The following is a 15,395-nucleotide window of genomic DNA, read 5'->3' as shown; positions in this document are numbered from 1 at the left end:
TCAGAATTCAGGTGTGGCCAAAAGGTAAATGCCTAAAGATCAAATATTCAGATGTAGTTATAACCAATGGTAGATTAAAATTAATTTTTAAATTTTATGTGTTTAAAACTTATGTTAACATAAGTTTTAAATTCACTTGCAGAGATAATAATTAAATAAACACATAATTTTATCTGCAGTTTATAATTTCAGCTATGTAAACAAAAGAGAATCAGATGTAAGCCATCTCAAATCCTTTTGAAATAAGACAGGGTGCAAGTCAGCAGAAGTATTGGGTTATTGTGCAATGAGCGTAGATCTGAGAACAATCCTTAACTCCATCCCATTTTTTTTTTTACCAGAGGGATGACATAGTGAGTTTCAGTTTCCCTGTCTGTGGAAAGCAGGTAATACTGATGCCTGCCTCATAGTTGGTATTGTTAAGGATTAAATGATAGCCATTAGTGAAAGTGTTTTATACTATATATTACTGTACAAATATTTTCATTATATTATATATACATACTGTCTACACAGACTGGACTTTATATAATTCACCATTTGAATCTTTTCACAATAATTGCATGAGATTCATAATACTTGCTATAAAATATAAAGATATTGTCAAACTTAAAGTATTAGCTGTTTAAAGTATAATTGGCAATCTCAGAAGATAAGAAGAAAAATATCAGTAGATTTGAATAAATCTGATATGCAAAAATAGTTCTAGCACTATAAAACTGTGGTTGAATTTAAATGCTAAGACCAAGATTGATGAACTTAGGGAATTCTTGAAATGGATTCAAAATGAATGTTGAGGACATGAAATGTATCCAAGTCAAAAAGCACACCTTGACTTTAGGAGTCTCACACCCAAAACATATTTCCTTCTAGAGATTGTTCATTTTCTAAGTTCTCACTGTTTTAAGCTTTTTCTTCTGGTTTGTTTTTTGCCATTGCTGTTTTGTTTTGCTTTACCCTTGTATATAACCAAGTACTTCAGAAGCTCTTGCACTTCCCATATGGGGAGGAGTTCTAGCAAGAGTATACTGTCTCTTTTTATTTTTTTTTTTGCCTCCTTCTTTCACCTTATCCTTTTTTCTCTCCTCCCTTCTCTTGTTCTCTTGCTGAAATAGAGGCAGATACACACACCATCTTCATTTCACCTTTCTCTCTAAAACTCTTGAGTTGGCTGATTCTTTTACTCCCAACAGTAAGAGTAGACCTCCCTGGGTCTCTCCAACCACTTCCTTCTCAGATTCCTGCTTCTTCCATCTATGTTGTTTTTAATTTTCATTGTACATAAGATTTGTTTTCAAGTGTCTCCCAATCTCTAGATCTCTTTCCCCACCTTCCTTAAGCACCAGTTAATAGCCTTCAGCTCTCCATCTTCGGTTCCATCACAGTAGCTTAAACAAATAATCTTATGTATATCATAATGATATACATCCCAAACTCCTTTACTCTTATTGCTGTTATATCCAAACCACTTCAACCCCCACCTTTGTGATATCATCTTCCAAGTCATCTCTTTAGCTGCAGCATTTTTGTCAATCAACTTGACTAAACATTTCTGATACTATGACCTGGGATCTCTTCTCTCTTTCCTGATCCCTCAGTTTATTCCTCAGTCCCATTATAACCTCACTTGCCACCTAAATAGCATCAGTCCCAGAGTTAGCCATTTTAACAATAATGCCAGGATTCCCTAAAAGATCTTATCTCCTTGGGTAACACCTGAATTCTCTGCTTTCACACCCAAATTATTCATTATTGCTGTAAACAACCACAGGGCACTGCTAATTTTTGCTACTACAGAGTCATTGAAACTCACAGCAGCTCTAATTTTGTTTTGTTGTTTTTCACATCTTTCATCTTACCAGTAATTATTCCCAACATTTTTCTTTCTCACAGCATAAGATATCACCTCCAATTTACAGAGATTACTGAAAGCCTCTGGCATCAGTATCATCAGTTTCTGGACCTCAGAAACCCTCATCTTCTGAACTCAGGAGGGTTTTTTTCCTCTATACAGCTTATTTTGTATTTAGTATAATCTACCCCCAACCTTAAGAATTTTATAGCCCACCTAAAATGATAAAAAGCAAACTTCATAAAAACAAATAATTACATAGTATGAGTGTATTGGTATTTAATCACTGAAAGAGTAAAGCTTGGACAGAAGACAAACCTTAAAAAGTACGTAATCAAATTATATTTTTCAGATGAGGAAAATAAATACCAGGAGTTAAGGGATTTGCCCAAGGTTTCATAGTAAAATTAGAGGCACGGAACTCGAAACTGTCATTCTGAGCCTCTTTGAAGTGTACCACACACCACCTTCAAATCAGTGTCAGATATTCATGAATCGTACTATTGTTTACACTTTATCCAAAATTTAAAAAGTTGGCCTTCCATTTTCTTCAATTCCATATCTGCAGATTCAATCCGTGGTACATTAAAAATGTAAAGGGAAGAAATTGTATCTGTATTGAATATGTACAGGATATTTTTTTCATCATATTTTCTAAACAATTCAGTATAACATCTAATTGCATAATGTTTACATTTTCTTTGATATTGTAAGTAATCTAGAGAGAATTTAAAGCATACAGGAAGATACATACAAATTCTCCACTTTAAGTAAGAGATTGACCATCTATGAATTTTGGTATCTGCCAGGGTCCTACAACCAATCCCTCATATATACCAAGAGATGACTGACTATATTCATTTTAAATACAGTGTGTTGTCGGGAAAACTTCTCAAAGTTTCATTGTTACAGCTATACCCATTTCTCATAAAATCTGTGATTCTAGTTTATAACCCCATTTAAATTCTACACACCTTCCATATTACCCACAATGTTGTTAAAGTAAATCATTTGGATTGAATTTGAATCCCACTTACCAGAATTATGCAGGCTTAGACATATTTCTTTACCTCTTTTAGCCACAATTTTTCCATCTGTGAAATAGGCTTAAATTCAGGATCTTACATAAAACATTTTACAGAATTTTTGGCAAATAGTAGACACTTAACAAATGTCTGTTCTTGGCCTTGAGAATCCTTAGATATCCTCCTCCATTATTCTTTTCTGTCTTTGCAGATCTCCTGGTAACCTCAATTCTACTCTCTCTACTTCTGCCACAGACAGGGTGGCTCATATACCTCTTTGACAGGATTTCAGAGTCCAGAGCTCCAGTCTGTACTTTCTCCACAGCTCATTTTCACCTGAACTTCTTACCTGGCTTCATAGTACCACCCCAGTTAAAATGTATTCAAGATCAAACTCATCGCCTCCTTTTCAACCCACCCCTCATCAGCAAATGACAATAGCCCCCACTGTTTCTAGTAATAAGGATAAGGGTTTTCTTTGGTTACATTGTAATTTTATAAATGCATAGTATACTAGAAATCACATTTCCACTCTGCCATGACTGGATATGAGAAATTGTTTTGAATCAGCAATCAATTGAAATTGGTGCCAATGTGGTAGAAGGTCTTATGCAGTGAGCCCCCATGTATTTTCCCCCTGTACTCAGAATTATTCTTTGTCTGATAGATAGTGTTCCAAGGAGAAAGTGGATAAGAGGTGAAAGGGGATTCAGTATCTACCTAATATTAATGTAAAGTTGCTAAAAAATGCCCAGGGTTCTTTCTCAATGTACTGAAGAAGCCTTTTATTGTTAAGACTTGCATCTCTGTAAAGGACTTCAAGGTAACATGGAAACTAAGCCATATTCTTCACTATAGCCAAAGCCAGACTCTGAAGAGGAGCATATTAGACCTTATCTGCCAGACAGACTACTATAAAGATAAGGAGATAGAGTCAGTCCTTCTAGGCTCAGTCATATAAATGTACATACTACCAGTATCCCCCAGCTTGTTTACCTAGACCACCTCCATTTTTACCTCCTATTAGTTAACACACTTCTGAAGAGTAAAATGAACTTGCCCACTGAATTGAGAAAGCCCACACCTTCCAGTTTGACCTAAGTTGCAGGATCAGATTTTGACCTTCTCTCCTGGCTTTCCTATAACTGCACACCTCTTTTGATGGACCTATACTTTCCATCCCATGCATCTCCTTTGCCCTTCTACTACTTCCCAGTGTAGAAATCAACAACAAAAAGATCAAAGAAAATTCCTGTTAGAAAGAATGGGTTGATTTAGGATGTCTTCATCTTATCATAGAGGAACTTTTAAATAGGCATTTGTCCATTAGTTTCCACTCTGTAGCATAGTATATTAGGTACTAATATAGTAAGTAGAACATTTCATTTTACCCTCATAGAACACCTAAAAGGAAATATGATACCTTTTTTTGTGGGGGGGATTGTTGTTGGAGAACTCAGGTTTATGATTCCGGCATACTCAGATGAGCTAATGCTCTGAAATTCTGGACCCCAAACTGAGGTTACGTGGAACTTTTGTAGGAAATTTGATATTATTTCTTTTAACCATTACAACATTGGTTAGTTTGAATTACTGAACTGTGTGACCAAGGATCATGCACAGGAATTCTTCAATAAGTAGTACACAGATGCAGAATGAATGCAGTGAAATACCTCCAAGCGACATCACAAGTGACCTTCACCACAGGCAGCAGTTTCTCAAAAACTGTAAGCTTACATTTCTAAGAGGTATATTAAAAAAAAAAAAAAAAAAAAAAAAAAAAAAAAAAAAACTAGCACTTAAACTACACTCTTACAAGGACCAGTAATTAAGTAACACTCTTACAAAGACCAAAACTGTAAAGTAATGTAATGTAATGTAAACCAATGTTTCTTCCTCATTTCCCCCTCTGATGCCTGTCTGTATCATATAAGGCATCAACCTTTATAAAGCTGGATATTTAAGGTCTTCCTGTTCAGAAGTCAGGACCATCTTTAGTTTTGTTGCTTTTAGGCATGATGTAACAAACTGGACCAGGCATTTTAACATGTAAGGAGTGAATCAGGCCTACGAGTGTCATAGCAAGGGGTCTTGCCAGGGGCAAGAGCCAGGCTTCCCGGCCAGGTTCACCTCTTGAATTTTTCAAGTTTCCATTGTCATGGCAACTCCAGATCACCTTCACCCATGCTGATCCGTTCCAATTGGATTACGGATTTTATAGTTAGAAGAAACCTCATTTTTTTTTTTATCTCCCAAAGTTTCAGGATCTGTTCTTCGGCAGTTAACAGATAGTTTGCTAAAGAATGTGACATTCTGTCCACTTAGGCCAGGCAGGGCTGCAAGTATCTTGCTTCTTGGAAAAGAAAGCATGTGGAGGTGAAATATGATACCCTTCTATTAGTGAGAAGCTTAGGTTCAGTAGGGTAAAGTGATCTTCCTGAGTTATAAATGGGACAGAATTAGGATACAAATCTGTGTGTGTGTGACATCAAAACTTGTGTTTTATCTTCTGTTTTGTACAGTAAATTAGGCAGAATAATTTTTTAACCTATATTCTTTTGTTAGTTTGTTACTGAGGATTGAACCCAGGGGTGCTTAACCACTGAGCCATATCCCCAGCCCTTTTTATTTTTTAAGACAGGGTCTTGCCAAGATGCTTAGGACCTTAATTACATTACTGAGGCTGGTTTGAACTTAAAATCCTCCTGCCCCAGCCTCCTGAGGCACTGGGATTATAAGCATGAAACATGGGCTTTCCAGTGTTCTTTAGTAGAACAGGTATTTTTTAGTGTTCTTTGCTAGGGCTGGAGTTATAGAAAATAATTCCAGATTCTTGCTGTCAAAGAACCTATAGTTCAAAGGACAAATGTGTAAACAAAAAGTAATGCTATAATAATGATGGCATTCCTCAAAAGCAGCAAAGGCATAGAGAAAGAACTAAATCCAGCTGAAAGAATCAGTGAAGGGCTGGGGATGTGGCTCAAGCGGTAGCGCACTCGCCTGGCATGCATGCAGCCCGAGTTCGATCCTCAGCACCACAAACAAACAAAGATGTTGTGTCCACTGAAAACTAAAAATAAATAAATAAATATTAAAAATTCTTTCTCTCTCTCTCTCTCTCTCTAAAAAAAAAGAATCAGTGATGTTTCATAATATCAGTAGTGTTTAAGCTAGACCCAGAGAATGAATAGGAATTTCTCAGGTGAACAAAAGGAATGATATTTGTTTTACAAAATAAATAAATAAAAGCAAGGGTAAATGTGAAAAAAATACCAGTAATTTTCTAGTGCTCTATGCAAGGGGATGGCCAGAGAGAAAAGTAAGGACCAGATAAATCAAGGACCAAATAGATAGTGGGGTGTTGACCATCTGTAATGCAGAGAGACATGTTAGTTTTGTTCTCCTGACCAAATGATGGCATTGAAGAAATTTAAGCAGGGGAATGACATGACCAGTTTTACCCCTTTAAAAATTCAATTTGAAAAAATATAAAGTACAAATTAAAGGGAAATTATGAGATTGATAATAAAGGAAATTTATATAACGTTCCAGCAGAGACAAGGAGCGTCAGTATCAAGTAGTGGGGAGGAGTCAACAGGAGCACCAGGGCTGGGTGAGCAGAGAAAAGGGGAATAGCATTTGGTTCACCACACAAACCTCAAAACCTTTTATCATCCCGGATTCTTGATCTACCCACCTGCCTTTTCTGTAAACTAATAAAAGATAACAGTTTTTCAATTCGTGATATGGCCTTTCATTTACTTCACATGGTAAGCACTTATTTTGCTTTTTTTTCCCTAAATTTTCACATCTGGATCATAAAATGAAAAATTCTGGGGAAGTCTCATAAATTTTAGGCAATCTTTCAACTTTATCGTCAAAACTTCAAAGTTAAAAACATATGGTTCATTCATTCAGCTCTCCTAGTATGTGAATTTTTGGTCTGGAATTTATTTCCAGTCAAGTTGTAATGTAAAATCACACGTAAAATTGCCATACTTACTCCACATTACAAGTTATGATATTGAATTAGGTATAATTATTCATTTTTCCTTTTCCTTTTCCCTTAGCAAGTCTCAAGAGTTACAACTAGTGAACTACTTTTTTCTGTATGTAGCATATATTCATCATAAGCTGCTTGTTTCCTATACTTCACAGAAAAAGTGCATTTTTCTTCTTTGTAAAGAAAAATATAAATATATCTTCTCTGGATTCATAAATATGTACATTCATATGTGTACACACAGTCATACATGCACATAAAGACACATATATTTATTACACCAACATTCAGGCTTTATGATGTATAACTAGCAGGTTAGCAGGTACTAAAAATCATTTTGACCATCGTTTAACACTAATTAGGGTATGCAAAAACTTTATTCTATTTCCCTGTAATGTATATAAAGAGATCATTGGTTAGTTTAAACAAATTTATTAAAATAGTTTACTTTTTGTAAATTAGAAAACACAGAATTGGAAATTTGCAACTTAGAAGAAGAATGTGTCTCTATCAAAATTCTTAGAAGTACAGGAAATTGATTTTACTAGAACAGCTTAAAATTATTTCAAAATTAATAGATTTTTGTTCAATATTTTTTAAATATTTTGGTGTCAGTGAGATATTTACCATTAAAGTATCATTGTAATGCTTTGCTAGGTACATCCAAAAATAAGAGTGGAGTCTTAAAATTGTATGAAATAACTGCCTAAGATCATAATATTAACTTATGTGACTTTAAGACAGCGTTCTCCAGAATCTAATTTAATTGAAATGGCTTTGCCTGTGTAAACTTCTAAGATTTCACTGTTTAAACTAATAAGATTTCACTGTTTAGTTTTGCTTTAAGCAAATGCAGCGTTTTATTTGTTCATAAAACATTGGATTAAATGTATAGACTGATATGAATAGCTCTCCATCATTCCACATGTACCACTGGCAATTGCCCCTTTGTGTATTATTGTCATTGTGGATGTGGTGTATTATTCTCATTGAGAACAAGATTCTATTCTTAACTTGCTCTTTGGGGAAAATGAGTGTTTCACAAGAAAACCTTCTCTCTCCTTACCATCATAAATAGTTTACAAATTTAAAAGACTCTGTGAAGGGCCTGGGTTTGTAGCTAAGTGGTGGAGCACTTACCTAGCATGCATAAAGCACTAGGTTCAATTCTCAGCACTGTGTATAAATAAATAAATAAAATAAAGGTTTATCGACAACTAAAAAGAATTGTTTTAAAAAAGAAGAAATGCAACTACTAGTATTCTTGATATAGTGAATTATTAAGTATTTGTTTTCAAAGTACAATGAGTTTTTACTCTTAAAATTAGCTTAGGGTTTGACTTTTTGTAGGATGTTACAGGAAATTCATTTTGCTCTCCCCATCCAACTGTAGTTTATTCTGTTTTTATTTGGATGAATAGTAATTTAGTGATAAAATGATTGATTTTTTGTTTTTGTTTGTTTTGTTAAAGCTAATGTAAGATTTCCAATGGGAGAGGGTGAATGCCTTGATGTTCTTGTAACATGTGCTCTTTGCCTATTCAGGCAATGCTGGATGTGGCTGCAAAGCAAGGTTGGCTGGTGACTGCCCTGAATACCACCAACCTCGTTCAGATGTTGATCCAGGGCCGGTGGTTAAAAGATTCTTCTCTTCTTTCACTACCAAACATAGAACAGCACCGTCTTCACCTTTTCAGGTAATTGTCTTAATTTGCAATGTAATTTTTTAAAGTTTTTTAATGGATTTTTTGGGGAGGAGTGGGTATTTTTGGGAATCAGACCCAGGGCTTCATGCATGCTAGGCTGTACCATTGAGCTACACCCCCAGATTCCCCAAAATCCCTTTATTAAAATACATATAGACACTGGAATTTCATGTGGTGCCTACAATATTGATTCTTTGGCTTAAAAATGCCCCTTTCCCAGAAGGAGACCTGCCCTCAGTACCAAGATGAACCACAATTCATTTTAACCTTCTCCTACCTAAATTGTGTGTTCTCCCTTTGCAATATTAAATATGTTTCTATTTTAACTGCATTTATTCCTTTACATTATCAGCTTTATTTAAGAAAACATTATTGAGGTGCTTTGTGATCTAAAACCAAGATAAATAGGTAGCTTCTGTTATGTAGAAGAGACTGAGGGATCTGAAATCCATTGTCCAAAGTAAACCATGGGGAGCTGGGGTTATGGCTTAGTGGTAGGGCTCGCCTAGCACATGCAAGGCGTGGGGTTCAAGCCTCAGAACCACAGAAAAATAAATAAATAAAATAAAGATATGTGTCCTATGACAACTAAAAGAAAATGTTTTTTAAAAATAGTAAATTATGGATCTGAAATGTCCAAAACTAGATAGTCAGGTGTAGTGGGAGTTCAAGATATAATCTGTACTGAGTTTATAATAGTATCGAATAGTTCAACCCTTAGGTCTCACATACATGGCTGCAAATGTTTCAACAAGGAAAAGAACAGTACAGTATACAAGCTAGATTGACAGTGTTTAAATGAAAATATCCTTTCACACCAATGTTTCACAGCAGTTGAGATACCTTGCAGACAGAATGTTATTTCACAGTTATGGAGATAACCAAAATAGTCTGGCTTGCCATCATTCACCCTCTACCTCTTGTCAGCTGCATGAGGATCACAGTTATTTAAACCATCCAAGTACAGATGCCAACAAGAACCTCAGGAACACCTGGGGTCCCCTAAGAAAAATCCCTAATTTGAATCAAGTGTTCTGGGTGACAGGGTGACAGGTATGCTTGAGTCCCTACCATAGGATGTCCCTGGAAACTAACAGACACATTCAGAGAGTGAGCCATAGCAGCAACAGGTGGCAGGGAAAGAAGGTAGATATATCTACAACATGTCAGAAGCTCTTCTGGTAAGGTTCTGAAGGTTATGTGAGTTGGATTTCAGCAGTACAGAAAGCACATTAAAGGCACAACCTCACACAGCATCATCTATCAGGGAATCTGCTGGAGGGTGTAGGAGATCTGTTCCAATTTTCTTATTACACTTAAAAATTCAAAATTAATGTAATTTCGATTATATTTTCTTCTTACTATAACTTTTAGGTGGCTCGTGTTCCTGTGATCTGGCACAACTTAAAATTATCTCAAAGATCTCCAAAGTGTACTTTAAATTCTGTGCTCCCCAAACTTAGAATTTAAAATTTTATTCAAGTAATTATAGTTGACACTTGCACACATTCACCAAAATCATGTCAAGTTTTCACATCAGCACTTTTATCTCCATGGAAACATTGTTTCACATCGGTGCTTCCTATAGAAAGACATCCACTGTATATGAACTCTTTTACATATTTACTGAACCTGATACATTATTTACAGTTTACAGATTTCATACAATGATAGTGATACTGCCTTAGGTTGATATAAAGAATGTTAGGCAATATTTAAAACTTAATATAATGGCCTATAAAGAGTTATATCTTAATTTTTAACAATTGTTAATATCATACACACCAATGTTATCAGAAAATCTAACTTGTGCTTTGAAAGAGTTATTTTGTTGGTGTTGATATAAGTTCTAAGGAAATGGAAACCAGTTATAAAGTGCTCACGTGCTAGGTGCCAAACTTCCATTGAGTGCCTCCCTGAACTGATTCATGCCTGTGTAGGGAAAGACCATATATTCAGCTCCATGGTCGAGAAGGAGCTACAGGCCACCAAAAAAAGCAGGTAAGGCTGCCTTACTCTGTGAAGTTGTACCAAGAGTTTTCTAACGTAGGGCGTGGGTTTTGAAGTCAGTCCCACCTGTGTTTAAATTCTGTCTTTGCCATTTACTAACCATGGAAACATTATATATATATCTTATGACATTCTTATGAAAGTTAAGCAAAATAGTATTATGTAAACTGCTTTATATAGTTCTTGACATAGAATAATAATTGAACAAATGATAGTAATAGTGATTAATAACATTACTGGCATTATGAGAACTTGTTCAGTATAAGGCTTTCAAGCTTGCTTTGGAAGGCTCCATTTAGCCTTTCCATCACCAGATTGCATTACCCAGGAGCCTACTCCATCTCTTCTAGGGAGTTTTGCCCTTTTTATGGTAGGGTATATTTTCATCTAATTCCTTCAATTACTTGTTTATGTTCCACTCTTATTTTAATTACATTATTGTTCCTAGATTCAAAGAGATTCTTTCAAATAAACCCATTATTTGTTCACTGTGTAACTTATAAGGAAAGTTAAATCTAAACAATCCTTGGAAGGCCAAAAACCAAATGAACAATGCCAGATACTTGGCTTTCTAGCCTTTTAAGTCTTAAGCAGTTTTACCCTAAATGTGTCATAAGTGAATGTTCAGGATTTATAACATGATTATATTGATTTGTATGTACACATATTAAAGAAACTTTTAAAGCATGTCTCTTTTTCTTTCCAAGTAAAACTTTTTTTTGAACAAGACTTGTTATAATTAGTTCAGGGAGAATTCACAGGTAAACTTACTTAATTTATTTGCATAAATTTCTATTCTGTTATCTTTAAAACCAAATGCAAATTGGCTCTGTCTGATATGATGATCTTGATTTTGGCTCAAAAGTGCTTCAATTTTGCAGAGCAATCTGGTGTCGGCTTTGCAGTGAGGCGATCCCAGGTAACATACAAATCCTGAATTATTCCAGAAATTAGTATGTTTAAAGCATCAATTTAAGTGCTAATTGCAGTAGTAATGAGAAAAAGCAGTACGACTGTGAGATTTGCATCTCCTGCCCCATCAGTATACCTGGAACGGTTGCTGACAGGCAGAGGATTTGACTGCTAATTAAATAATTGTAAGCATGGCAGTGCTCTTGCCTGATTCAATAGATGAAGATTAATCCTCAGATAGATTTGTTTGGCTGGTATTGAAATATCTTAGCAGTTTCTTTTAAAAAGCTCATGTTTTATATACATAAATATACCTATATACCAAATAAATATATCTGTACACATTATAAGTTAAAACATAATAATAAGTCCTACAAAAGATGTCATATGTAAATATAAGCCAGTTAGACATTTGGAAGCTTTGTAAAGATAAATCTCAGTGAGTTGCTAATATCAGAAAACATCATATTGGTGACTAATTTAATGGTATGAGTACAAAAACATGAAGTCCTGCTTTGTGTGGTAAATATTACTTTCCTTGTTTCACAAAATTAAATGTTTTGCAGAAATTAAATATTTAAGTGTTCCCTTGACCACTTTTCTGTGTCGGCCAATATTAGAATATTAATTAGTGTAGCTTCTGAACTCAGTGACTTTTGGTTCTAGTAGGAGATAGACCATCATTTGTACTTGAAGTACATTTTATAGCTTGACAATTTCAATTTCAGAAGTCTAGTTGTAGGCATAATTTCAAATTCACAAGACAAGTTACAGGATTGGAGTTGAATTGAAATTTTGCATTCGATCTATTTTTTATCTTATTTTTTTTAATTCCTAAGTGATAGTTTGGTTCATCAGGGCTACTGTGTTTGATTACATATACCAGCAACACTAAAGTCTTAGCAAACAGAAAATTAAAGCTTATAAGGAAATCCATACAATATATAAAAGAACTAAAAGGAAAACTAAAATTAAACTCATTGTGTAACTTTAAAAATGACCTTAGAAGATAACAATTGATAAAACAGCTATTAAGAAGTTGTCTTGGGCTGAGGTTGTGGCTCAGCGGTAGAGCATTCGCCTAGCTTGTGTGAGGCCCTGGGTTTGATCCTCAGCACCCCATAAAAATAAATAAAGATATTGAGTCCAACTACAATTAAAAAATAAATAAATGTTAAAAAAGAAGTTGTCTTGACCAATAGTTACATTACCACATAATTGTAAATGTTAAAAATGTTAGGACTAGTTACCTAGTCCTAAAGTTTATTGTGTTATATACTTTCCGTGGATATAAGATTCACTCTTTCATTTGTTCATTCAGCATTGTTAAGCATGTACTATTGGAATACTGATTACTCACAAATATCTTTTAATTTAAAAAGCAAGAATAAAGTTGGTAAAATATTTCTACTCTTTTAATATGTGTGATTTTAACTGGTACTTTCAGCATGATAATGCCAAAAAAAACTATTTGTTTCTACAAGAAACCCTAGTCTTACAGGATTCCCTGTGTTATATGACAAGTGTCAATGGATTATACTGACATCAACAATTGCATCACAGATTTATTTTCAGATTTCCTTTATATCGCTAAGTAATGTTTTCTACCTTAAAGTCACATAAATGTTAAAATAGATGCTTCTCTTTAAAAAAATATAATAAAAACTTTTAGTCCCTCTTTTTTTTAGTCAATAACCACTCAATATAAAGAGGCATTTATAATAAGTTAAAAGTTTAGATAATAACTTTTTGGTTTATAAAAAAAAAACTTAAAGAAGATTTTAAAAAAACACTGTTCTACATATATTCACCTATGTACAAGTACAAGAAAAACTAGGGAAACCTGAATAATCAGTGGATTGTGTCAATGTCAGTATCCTGGTATTGAAAAATGCCACCATTGCATGATACTGGGTAAACGACGCAAAAGATGTCCATTATTTTTTTCAATTGCATTTAATTCAGAATTAATCTCAAAATTAAAAGTTTGATTTTTTCTAAAATTACACTATTTCTTAGTTGATTACTCCATGTGACATTTTTTGTTGCTTTTCCTTTTTTCTTTTTAGGCATGGAATTTTTTATCTCATTTGCCAGTGATAGATGTTGGCATAAGTGTTAAAGGCTCATGGAATGACTTAGCTGAAGGACACAATGAACTCTCTGTCTCAACTCTGACTGCAGACAAACGAGATGACAACAAATGGATCAGATTGCACGCTGATCAGGAGTATGTGCTCCAAGTCAGCTTGCAGAGAGTCCACTTTGGGTTCCACAAGGTATAGTATTTGGTCTCCATTCTCAAATATTTGGCACCAACAACCAGCATGTGCCACCACACATATCTTTTCTATTACTAATGTGTCCGTGTCATTCATGAATCCTGCTTTCTCAACTGGCCTTAACCAGCAAGAGTCAGTCTTTGACAGTAGTCAGTCAGTTCTCATGTGCCATTTTTCAACCCCAGAATATCCACCTTACATAATCATATATTGCCTGGAGTACTATTCTCAAAGTGTGGTTTACACACTCAGTCTAGCAGAATTTCCTGGAGTGCCTTTATAGTATAGATTCTTGGCCCCACTACGGAATGACTGAATCAGAATCTCAGGGTATGAGTGAATCGCAAAACTGAAGCTCTTTTGGGTGCCCCACTTGATCTTTTTTTTTTGTTTTGTTTTTTTCTTGTATCTAGGATTGAATCCAGTGGCCTCACACATACTAGGTAATGCTCTACCGTCCCCAGTCCCCCCATGATTTTTAAGGACATTAAAGTTTGAGAAGTACCGCACTAGAGGCACTTTGGTATAGGAACCACATCAGGCAAGATGCAGATAAAATTGAAGTTTTCCTTCTTAGCTCTATTGAATTTGAATAAGATGCTAAGCTTTTCTGAGACTCAGTTGCCACATCTAGCTGCTTACTTCATTATAATACATATGAGAGAGCTTTTTAAATTTCATACAGACCAAAAATGTACAGTAGTTTTATTTTAAATGACTATGCTCTTTTCTGTATCCTCTGACACCAAAATTAATTATTTAGTCCTCTAAGAATATTAGTACACATAGTGTGAGCTGATTGGTTTTTAGTACCATATTAATTGAAATAAAAAAGAATTTGTCCATTTTTTTCTTTTTATCCTAGTGGATTCAGGTTTTTTAATATCTAGAGTAACCCTCTGGGATGAGTAAGCCCCTCTGTTTTCATAGAATAGTCATGTGTATTGTTACAATGTCCTTTCAGTACAGGTCTCACTTCATTTCATTTCTAATACTAAATATCAGCCAATACGAACATGAACTGATAGGCCTCTAGCATTTAAGAGCTTCAATATGAGCATTTCTAGATGACTTACTAAATTCCAGCTTCCAAAAAATAATAATCATAAACTAATCATAGAAATAGTTATAAAAATCATAATAATAAAGATAAAATCATGGAGCAAAGGTAGATTTCTTTTTTTTAACCTTCAAAATCTACTTTAAAATTAGATTTAATCATGTTCAAAAAAATTGTAAATTTTATTCCTAACTGCTATGGAACTATATTACTCTCTGGCTCTGTTTTAAAATGCTATAACTGAAGCATCTCCCCTTGGAATACAGAGTGAAATCTCAATAGGAACATGTCATTATTAATATGTTTTATGCCATAAAGTCATTGTCTTAAAGACACATTACAATAACCTTGTTTTTGTAAAAGTTGGTCCAAGATAAAGACTCCAGATTCTGTCATTACATTAGTACTAGTCTTTTGTTTTTAATTTAAAAAAATATATTTTTTAGGTATAGTTGGACACACAATCCAACTTCAAAATATATTATAAAACTATAGTTACCCAAACCATCTGTGGTGCTAGCACAAATATAGACAAAGACAAATAA

General features: G+C 34.4%; 1 pseudogene; it reads left to right on the top strand.

Moving 5' to 3' along the window:
* The window catches only part of LOC143641048 (uncharacterized), a 106,537-nt pseudogene that overhangs the window by 19,442 nt on the left and 71,700 nt on the right, over nucleotides 1–15,395 (top strand).

Source organism: Callospermophilus lateralis, unplaced genomic scaffold (assembly GCF_048772815.1).
Source record: "Callospermophilus lateralis isolate mCalLat2 unplaced genomic scaffold, mCalLat2.hap1 Scaffold_83, whole genome shotgun sequence".
Lineage (NCBI taxonomy): Eukaryota > Metazoa > Chordata > Mammalia > Rodentia > Sciuridae > Callospermophilus > Callospermophilus lateralis.
Note: the sequence above shows the minus strand (reverse complement) of the source record. Positions and strands in the feature narration are given on the sequence as shown.